This window comes from Grammomys surdaster, unplaced genomic scaffold (genome assembly GCF_004785775.1).
Source record: "Grammomys surdaster isolate TR1022 unplaced genomic scaffold, NIH_TR_1.0 149, whole genome shotgun sequence".
Taxonomy (NCBI): Eukaryota; Metazoa; Chordata; class Mammalia; order Rodentia; family Muridae; genus Grammomys; species Grammomys surdaster.
The window spans coordinates 12,213,981-12,223,640 of NW_021604607.1; the positions used below are offsets into that span (position 1 = coordinate 12,213,981).

Genomic DNA, 9,660 nt, shown 5'->3' on the forward strand with positions numbered 1-9,660 from the left:
CGGGCGGGGTGCGCGGGAGGGAGGGGAGAGAGCGAGGGAGGGAGCGCAGCGCGCGCGCCGCCCGGCCCCGGCCCTCCCAGCCCGCCGGCCTCGCCGCCTCCCGCCTGCGCGCAACGCTGCCTGCTGCCTGCCGCCGCCGCCGCCGCTGCTCGCGCCGGGCGCTGCTCGGGAGTCGAGCTGCTGCCGCCGGCTTTGTGCTTCCAGCAGAGGATGGGAGCGACCTCTTCCTGATTCAGAGCTGTCTCAAAAAGGAGTGAGTGTGCCCGATCACCGGGCGGCGTGCAGGACCCGGGAAAGGGATCCATCCACAAGGCTCAGCCCAGGTAGGAGCTAGTCCCTGGCAAGCAGAGATATTGGGGAGACAGGAACTGCTGTCTTCGCGGTTCCCTAGGCAGCGATTCGGGATGGTTCTGGATTGTGTGTGTGTGTGTGTGTGTGTGTGTGTGTGTGTGTGTGTCCGCGCGCCGGCACATTTTCTGTGTGTCCGTGCTTCTCTGAGAGTGAGATTGCTTAGGCTGTTGGTGATTCTGGGCGTGAGGGTCCCCGCCTGCCAGTACAGACTGCCAGAGGAAGAAAGGGTTGCTGAGGGGGAGGGGGGATGCTGCACCCTGGACAGTGCTGGCTGGGCTGCAAGGATTCAGGGCGCAAAGAGCTAAGTCCACCCGGAAAACAGGCAGCGCTGCTGGGGAGCCAGACACCTCCATCCATTGGGCTCCTCTCACGGTGGGTCATCCTTCTTCCTGGTAATCCCTGGGGTCTTCCCCAAGGCTCCACTTGTGAGCCACCTCTTCTGGCGGGCGCTGGGTGCTACTAGAGAAGGACTGCAGAGAGGAGGGAGGTGTGGCTGGGTAGCGGAGAAAGAGGAGGGAGAAATGAGATGGGGAGTGGGTTGTAGGATCCCAGCGCCTGGGCACCGTGCCTTGGTGTGTGTTGCGGATTCTGCACACACAGGCATCTTTACCCAGAGATTCAAAGGGAACTTCACAGTCGCATTATTTGACACTGAGGCTGTGCTGGCTCTTTGGGAAATGGCCTGTGTTCTGAGATTCAAGGATCTCCTTCTTGGCTCCTCCTTCTCGAGGAAGAGGGAGGTCTTACAGCAGGACAGGCAGAGAAACCAAATCTGTCCTGGAGATGCCTTAAAAAATACAACATATATGCGTGCTTGCCCTCCCCCCCCAACACACGCACTAGCCCTCCCCTATAGACCCATAGATTCTGTCTCTCTCTGATGAATGACTTGCTTGCGTTTCCTACTTCCCTCCCCAGATAAAGTGGCAGTGCTTGAGTCAAGAGCAGCAGTGATCCAATTTAACAAAGCATTTTTGGGAGAGAGAGAGCAATATGCATGTTGTCTGTGATCATGGGCAGAAAGTCATGCTTTTGTGCTAGGTATGGTTTTAAGTCCCCCTTAGCCTGGCTCCCTGGAAGGCACTCTCTGCTAGTCAGCCACTAGTGGTTGTGACCATAACAACACAAACTTTGTCCTGCTGGAGGTATAAAGACTAAAAGGAGGAAAAAAAAAGGATATCACTGGGAGGTGTAGTGGAAGAAGCTTTAAAAAAAAAAAAAAAAAAGACGACCTAAAGACAGTTGAGGCATCCTGGTCATGGAGTCAGCAGCTGAGGAGGTGGAGATTTCTGATCAGATCTGCTTCAAAAGATTGCCTGAGTACATCACATAGGAGCAGCCGACCATCTACAGCCCAGAACCTGCTGGGTGACCATTTCTCAAGGGTACTGTGGGGGAGTTTGTAAGGGAGACAACCTGGAGGAAATTCTGAAAGAATGCCCCACTAACACACACACACACACACACACACACACACACACACACACACCCTCCTCTCTTAGAGCTCTTCTACAGAAAAAAAAGGGGGGGGGTGAATCTAGATTCTTCATTCATTTGTTATAAGAACAGAAATCCGGAAGAAGGATGGCTGCCTTTAGGTTCCTCTTTCAAATCCTGTGTTTCTGGGATTTGGCTCTCTGGGTTTGCTAAACTTGCTTAATTTGCAGAGGTTAGCCGGGTGTGAAGGCAGAAGGAAGGAGCCTGCTCCATCTTTAGAGTTTTGTGAGGGAGCTGACAGAGAAGGGCTCACTGCTTTCAGTGAGGTGGGCTTTCCTAAACCATTTTCATTTTACAAATCCTGCCTGCTTTAATAAAGTGTTCCATTTGGATTGCTGGGCACTTTAATTAAGACCTCTCTTATAAAGACAGGCCTGATTCCCCCCTTTTAAAATGGCTGTTGTGTTTTATTAAAAATGAACTCAGTTCCTAGAAAAAGAGTGAGAGGAAATGAAAAAAGGTGAACTGAGATAAACCATTCTTCACTGCCAAACTGACCAGAGATAGCAAAGGATACAAGTGTCCTCGGGGTGATCAGACTTCACTACTCTTGTCTTGAAAACTGCTTGCCAGGGCTTGGAAGAGCGTAGTGAACTAAAGGCATAGAAAGGCTGTGCTTCATGCTCCCTTCGACTGTAGACCTTACTGTTGCTGCGTAAGAGTTTCCATAGTATCAATTTGGATTTAGATTAAGAGATAGCTGGAAATTCTGTTAACTATGACAGGGAAGGAAAGAGCATAGTGCTGTAACTCTAAATAAAAATAGGGAAGGAAGGTGAGGGATACCCTGAGGACTGATGTGTAGGGATTACCATAGTTGCTCTTTCAAACGCGCTGTGTTTTGAAACAATAAAATGCATTGAAAAGAGTGTCAGCATTTGTTAGCAAGCTATATTTAACATGTTTTTTCATCGACAAAAATAGACTTTTATTTATCTTGCAAAGTAAACGCATGGTTCCTTCCCTCTTAGTGCTTAATCTGTGTCTTGGACTGAATAAATGAGGAGAAGAATTCTGGAGCTTCTATAAATTGCATTCCTTCTTTAAAAAGAAAATGAATAGAAAATATTTTAAAAGACACAACAGCATAAAGAAAGTATTTTGCTTATGACGGTGAATATCACAGTTTTAGACATAAGAGTGTCGTTTTCATGTTTCCATTCAGTGAGGCCAGTCTTTTCTCCGGATGCTCTAGATAGAGGGAGAACGAACGCTATACAGGCAAGAAGCAGGTATAGGTATCATCACGGACCAAACTGAAATGGAAGCTAAATATAGAGCAAGAAACATTTAGAGAAAAGGATGTTATATCAGGTTACAGGTTTCATATTCTTGACCTGTTGTATGTATCTATGTTTCTTTCAGTTGTTGCTTTTGTTAAAAATTTAGTGGTCCAAGTGCTATTCTCTGCCACTTATGGATATGTGTCTTGTGTTTCAACACCATTCAATACCGTCTACATTTATGATCCAATGTTTACTGTAGACTCATGATGAGATACCCCCTTTCCCCAGTAAGAACATTTATCCAGTAACCTCCTATCTGACCAAATTCTACTGCTCCCTCTTGTGGCAAGTATTTTCTCTGAGTCTCTCTAGATTCCAGGCTGCTGTCTGGATCCCCACTGCTCCTCTAACTGTCTCCCTCTCCAGCTCTAATTCTCAGTAGCAACTGAGGCTAACCAGGCCAGTGGGTTACAGCTCTACCTGTTCCTACTTTTCCTTCTGAACAAAATGATTCTGGCTCCCGGGAGATGTCTCTTAGATGTAGGGGAAGTAGCGGTCAGGTGTTTTCCAACCCATTGGGATAGACCAGACTTGGGAAATGTGAGCTTTCGGCTTTTGCCTTTGGGATTTTGATTTAAACTCAGGACTAGTCCAGTGGGGCCTCATTAAATGCAGTAGGGTTATTTTCCGTTCTCTCTCTCTCTCTCTCTCTCTCTCTCTCTCTCTCTCTCTCTCTCTTTCTCTCTCTGTCCCTCCCTCCCTCCCTCCCTCCCTCCCTCTCTCCCTTTCTCCCTCCTCTGGCCATCCTTCTCTTTCCCCTTCTCTATTCTTCCTCTCTTTCCTGCAGCCTCTAGCCTCTCATGTGTACATGTGCATCATGTTGAAACTTTAAACTAACCGTGGAGTAGTTGTATGCAACTCAGATAGCCCACTTTCTGATGTGAAGACTTCCAGGGTAAGTGCTTACTGCTATGTTTTCATGGGAGGAGATTAGAACACAAGTGCCTTGATACCACAGAGCTCACTGATCTCTTCCCTGAAAACTCTGTTTGGAATCTGACTGCTTTGCATTCACATTTGCACCCATCCTTTGGTCTTTTGGTCCTTGGTCTTTCAAGTCCAGAATGTAACAAGGTAGAAGACGGTTCAAATAATTCACAACCTTACATCCTGCTCAATTTTCAAAGAAGGAAGGGAACATCCTGACTGACAAGTGAAGCAAGGAAACCATTTCTGTGGCCAAGGGCTAGTGCATCATTTATAATAAGTTGTCTGATGTGTGGTAAAGCATTCATGGGTTCAAAGCCTTTATGCATTGGCCAACATGGAATCTGGAACCATTAGTATGAAAGTCATTCATTTGAATGAAGGAATTCTGACTGAATCCCTAACAAAACACAGAGGTATTGCCCAGCAAAGAGGTACTATATTGTGAATCTACACAAGCCATTAGTACATGTCAATTTGTGAACCTGAAATGCTTTATCCAGTCAGTTCTCAGAGATCCCTGAGGCGCTGGGATACAGCAAGACAAAGAGGAAGTGAAAGAGTTAAAACTGGGTTTATGCCCAGTGAATGCTCTCTGAAGACTGTTCTAATAGGGAAGTATGAGAAGCCAGGGGCCTGGGAGCAGAGCTTTCGAATAAGAGGCCAGTAACTGGCGAGTAACCAGAAGCAAACAAACATGGGTTCCTATACTAAGGTTTTACTCTGAAGCAACCTTTGGTTCTTTTCTTGAAAAGTTATCCTTTGTAAATTTTCTGAGAAATGAGCAAAGTACTTTCTCCAGAGAAGATTGACAGTCTCAAAATCCTGAAGGTGCTGTATTGTCACATTTTGTAGCATTTTCACCAATCACCTAGACAACAGTAGCTTGATCCCAATTCAGATAAATGGTCCCCTGTACACTCAAGAAATCTTGGAAAATTAATGTCTATACCAGAAGCCATCTTAAAAGATAAAGTAATCACTCTGTAGATTCCATGCCATTGCAAACCAAATCATAAACAATAATATTTTTGTTGAATCTAATGTGAGATCAAGTCAGAACAGCAAGGCAACTAGTGATTCAGCACCTTACTCTAATCCAACCATGGCATCTACTGAGTACTTGGGTTGTGTAAAAGACACATGAAAAGGCAAGGCATTTCACATTTGGTGAATGTTTGTCATCTCATTATCTAGACAAGCTAGTGTGTGTGTGTGTGTGTGTGTGTGTGTGTGTGTGTGATATCACCAATTTGATGCTGATAAATGTCCAGCAAAGAAGCAAAAGAAGCATTTAAAGATGAAGACCATGGTGCCATTGAACGACTTCACTGTGGATGAATAAAAGACTACACAAAAGCCATGCTCTGGATTTAGTTCTTCCTGTCATGATCTAGAACACTCATAGATGAAATGGCATGGCTGAGTAAGATAGAATCTGAACTGCAGAGGAAGGAGAAGCTTGGCCCGTGACTTCCTCAAGGAGGGGAAAGGGGATTTTGGGTCATCACAAAAAGGTAAAGGGGTTTAGAAAACCCATGAGCCTAGTCAAGTGAAACATGTTCTAAGCACTTTATGATAAGGCCTACTATAGAACAATGACATGAGCTCTTGATCCACAGCTCTCAATCTGTTCTGCACCCAGTCAGGACCATGTACATGGACTATAGAGTTGGGATCAACAGTAGCTTTTGGTATTTCCCAAATGCGTTTTGCACTGGAAGGTAACATTCATCATGAAGTCATAGCACAGCCTTGAAAGACAGAGGCTGTAATGATCAGAGGCAAGGAGAAAAGGTAGGGTACTGGTCAACGCACTTCTAGGTTTACTGTTTACTTGGTTTTGGAGATAAGTTCTCACTTTGGAGCCCACTGGGCTTTGAAGTCTCCTACCTGCACCTCCAGATTTCTGGAATTTTAGATGTAATGCTACATCAGGCGTTCCTTGGTATACTTTAGGTGGTTTTATTTATTTATCTTCCATGGCTCTGATGCATTCTCTTCTGCACTCCTCATTAACACACAGGACACACAGGGCTTCTCTCTGGTTGTGTTTCTTCCTTAGCATAGAGCATCCAAGCCTAGTAATAGGTTTAGGTCATTGGGCTGCTTATTCTGCTCCCAAAGTGACACTTGCTTTATAGACTTCACTATAGGTGGCATCAGAGAGTTTGGAAAGGTGCTACATCTCAGGAACCTCACCTCCCTTTCAAAATGCTTTTCCTTTAGAAGAGAAATGACCACCCTAGAGCTGAAGTGTTTTGTGTTGGACAAAGTCAAGGATTTTATCCCCATGAATCTTTTCTATCTTTCTTCCCAGAATGGGCATAGTTTTTGTTTTGTTTCATTTTTAAATCAGTATTCTCATTCCAGACTATGCTTAGCATTGGAAAACACATTAGGTCACATATAGTTTCTTTGTTTATTTATATATGTATTTATTTTTATTTTTACTTTTTTTTGTTTTACAAATAACACATTGAAGAGTACTTAACATCAAATGACTCTAAGATTGAAAAGAGAGAAAGTGATACCCAGGGGTCATTCCATCCAAGTCAATTCTGTTTTCCTTCTTCTTCAGCAATGGAGAAGACCTTCCCAAAATGGGGCTGTTTTTCCAGCCTCAAGACTGCCTATATATCTAACAAGGATTTCCTATGGAGGAGGGAGTACTGAGACATTGCTTTGTGTTAGGTGATGTTGACTGTTAAACTGCAGGCCTCTTGTGTCCTCACCCTTCAGGGCTCTGAGACCAGCATATATATTCATTTATAATTTTAATATTTGTTTGAATTCAGCATTTTTCTCAGCTCACTTTCATCATCTATTTAAAGAGGGATAATGATTATAACAATATCAATAATTATAATAATAAAATTAAGGCTCTTATGGGGGAATAATATATTGATACTACAGTTTCTGTAATGCAAATATTCTAGAAAGATTTATCCATAGCTTAAGAGTTAAATAATGAGAGTCCTTGTCCCTATTGTGCCTTTAAATGGATATGCTAAATGATGTAGAATATTGCGAAGGGAAGGTAGAATGTAAGTATAGACACAATTTCATAGACATCAAAATTAATACACACACACACACACACACACACACACACACACAATTACTATTTTAAATAGTGAGAAAAACTAAAAACGCTTTCGTTTTGTGGACCATGGGGTCTGTCACAGACATTCAACTCTATTCTTGCAACAAGAAAGCCAACACAGACAATACACACATAAACAAAGAGCTGGTTTTCTTACGAAGTTATTTATAAACATTGACTCTGCATATCTCACAAGTTTCCTTTGAAATGTGAAATACTCTCTTATTCCAGCTTTCAATCATCTAAAAATGAGAAAGCATTTAATTTCATGGGCTTTACAAGACCAGGTGGCAAGCTGGGTTGGGCCATTGGCCGTGGATTGCCAATTCCTGACCTACAGAATAGAACATGAGGGGATACAAATGTAACATTGCTGAGCCCAGGACATCATGGCAGTTGGTATAGAGTCAAGAGAGGTGGCCTAGAAATTTAGAGACCCGATTTTAGAATCTAGTCTGTCACTTTTTTGACACCTGGCTTTACAGAAGCTTTGTAGTTAGCAGCCTGGTGTTTCGTACTGAGAAGTAGAAAGCAAAGTTGCATGACTTCTAAGAGCTTCCCTGGGGTGGGGTTAGGGCAATAATAATAGTAATAATAGTAAAGGTAATTTTACAGAGAGAAATTTGGCTTTAAGGATGGATCAGGGAGGTTAGGTATTAAAGGTTGGGAAAGGAAAATATAAGTTATATTTAGGGTTTTGTTTTTTGTTTTGTTTTTGGCTTTTGTTTGTTTGTTTTGTTTGTTTGTAGCTAAGCTGACTGTCAGGGACAGCAAGGTGGATAGGTTGTATTATGAGTAGCACTGAGTACCAAAATGTGGGGTTTGAGTATCCTAAATCTAGATTGTTAGCAGAATTCCTTGTTCTATAGTTGAGTAGGAAAGAGTAAGCAGAAGAGGCTTGTCCAAAGGTCATCAGTGGGGCTGAATAGTCTCTAGACCAGTGAGCCCTTCATCCACCCCACTCCGGAGAACAGTATGTGTCAGGAAGCAATTAAAGGTAGCTGCATATCTCTGACTTCCAAGAGGGAAAATCTCAAATAAACTATAGAAGCTATTTCCAGCATTTTCCAATATGATCTGAGACACCCCTCCCCCCATACAAAGGTAGGTCTATGAGTAATCCCATTACCCAGAAGGGTAATGCCAAGGAGTCAGCTGAAGCCTGGCACTTAACCAAGTGATTTGCCTGATTTCCTGTAGTTTTCTAAATTTCTAAATAACTCAAATGTCATTTCCTCTTGGTGCCTTTACCAAAACCCTAGAGATCAGGCCCCAAGGCTATATGTTTTATATGATTGTATTTTTCTTAAAGAGAATTTGCCACAGCTAATGATTACCCTTTGGGATAGTAATTTAGAGTAATATCTGTTGACTGACTTTCAATGAGGGCATACATTCCATGAAGAGAGAGATTGTATTTGTCTTTTTCTGTGTGTGTGGCTTTACCTTCAGTGAATGACATATTACCAGACACCTTATAGATATTCAGTATTTGTTGAGTGAGTAAATGAATGAATGGATGAGTGGACGGATGGATGGATGGATGGACGGATGGATGGATGGATGGATGGATGGATGGACGGACGGACAGACGGATGGATGGAAGGATGGATGGATGGATGGACGGACGGACGGACGGATGGATGGATGGATGGACGGATGGATGGATGGATGGACGGATGGATGAATGGATGAGTGGACGGATGGACGGATGGATGGATGGACGGATGGATGGATGGATGGATGGATGGATGGAAGGATGGGTAATGGATGGATACTTGAGTGATGTGCTACTCATTAATATTGATGAAAAAAATTTTTTTAAGCAAAAGCTTGAGAAGCAAAGAAATTATCATGAATCAAGTGACTAAACGGCTAGTTCTTTTCGTTTGTTTGTTGGTTGGTTGGTTGGTTGGCTGGTTTTAATTTCCCCTCGGTTAATTTTTTCCCCTAATGTTCTCAGTATCTCCTCTCAGGATTAGCTTTGTGATAGATCATCACTTGTCAAGAAAAGGCAATAATAAGGTAGCTTCAGCAGCTTTCCTAACATTAAAACTGTAACCCTTCAACTGCTGTTTAAACAATTTTCCCAAGATGAACACATGTGGCTGGGTTGAAGGGCACACACGGCCTGTCCTATGGCATAGGGAGCACGTGTGTTTCAGAAACTGCTCAGGGATTTGTGTAAAACTTTTGTGTTTTCCCACAGGCCACCGACACTCCATTTATTTTGTTGAATAATAAGAGCTAACAAGTTCCTCTTCAAGCTGACTTCCCTTTTGAAATTTTACCGCTTCTATGTGGATTTGTGCATGGTTTTAGAGACAAGCTATTGAACATTCTTTTAGGAACTTTCTTAAACTGTAACATAAAATATGGACTGAAGATCCACATAAAGGAAGTCTAATACACACACACACAAACACACACACACACATATATATACATATATATATATATGTATACACACACACACACACACACACATATATA

The 9,660-nt window shown here is 43.1% G+C and overlaps 1 protein-coding gene across 5 annotated transcripts in view; it reads left to right on the top strand.

Moving 5' to 3' along the window:
* Nucleotides 1–250: 250 nt before the first annotated feature.
* The window catches only part of Slc8a1 (solute carrier family 8 member A1), a 277,158-nt gene continuing 267,748 nt past the window's right edge, over nt 251–9,660 (top strand). For all 5 annotated transcript variants that reach the window (XM_028765077.1, XM_028765079.1, XM_028765080.1 and 2 more), the window contains exon 1: nt 251–323. The gene's annotated coding sequence lies outside the window, so the exon portion shown is untranslated. The remainder of the gene's footprint in view (nt 324–9,660) is intronic.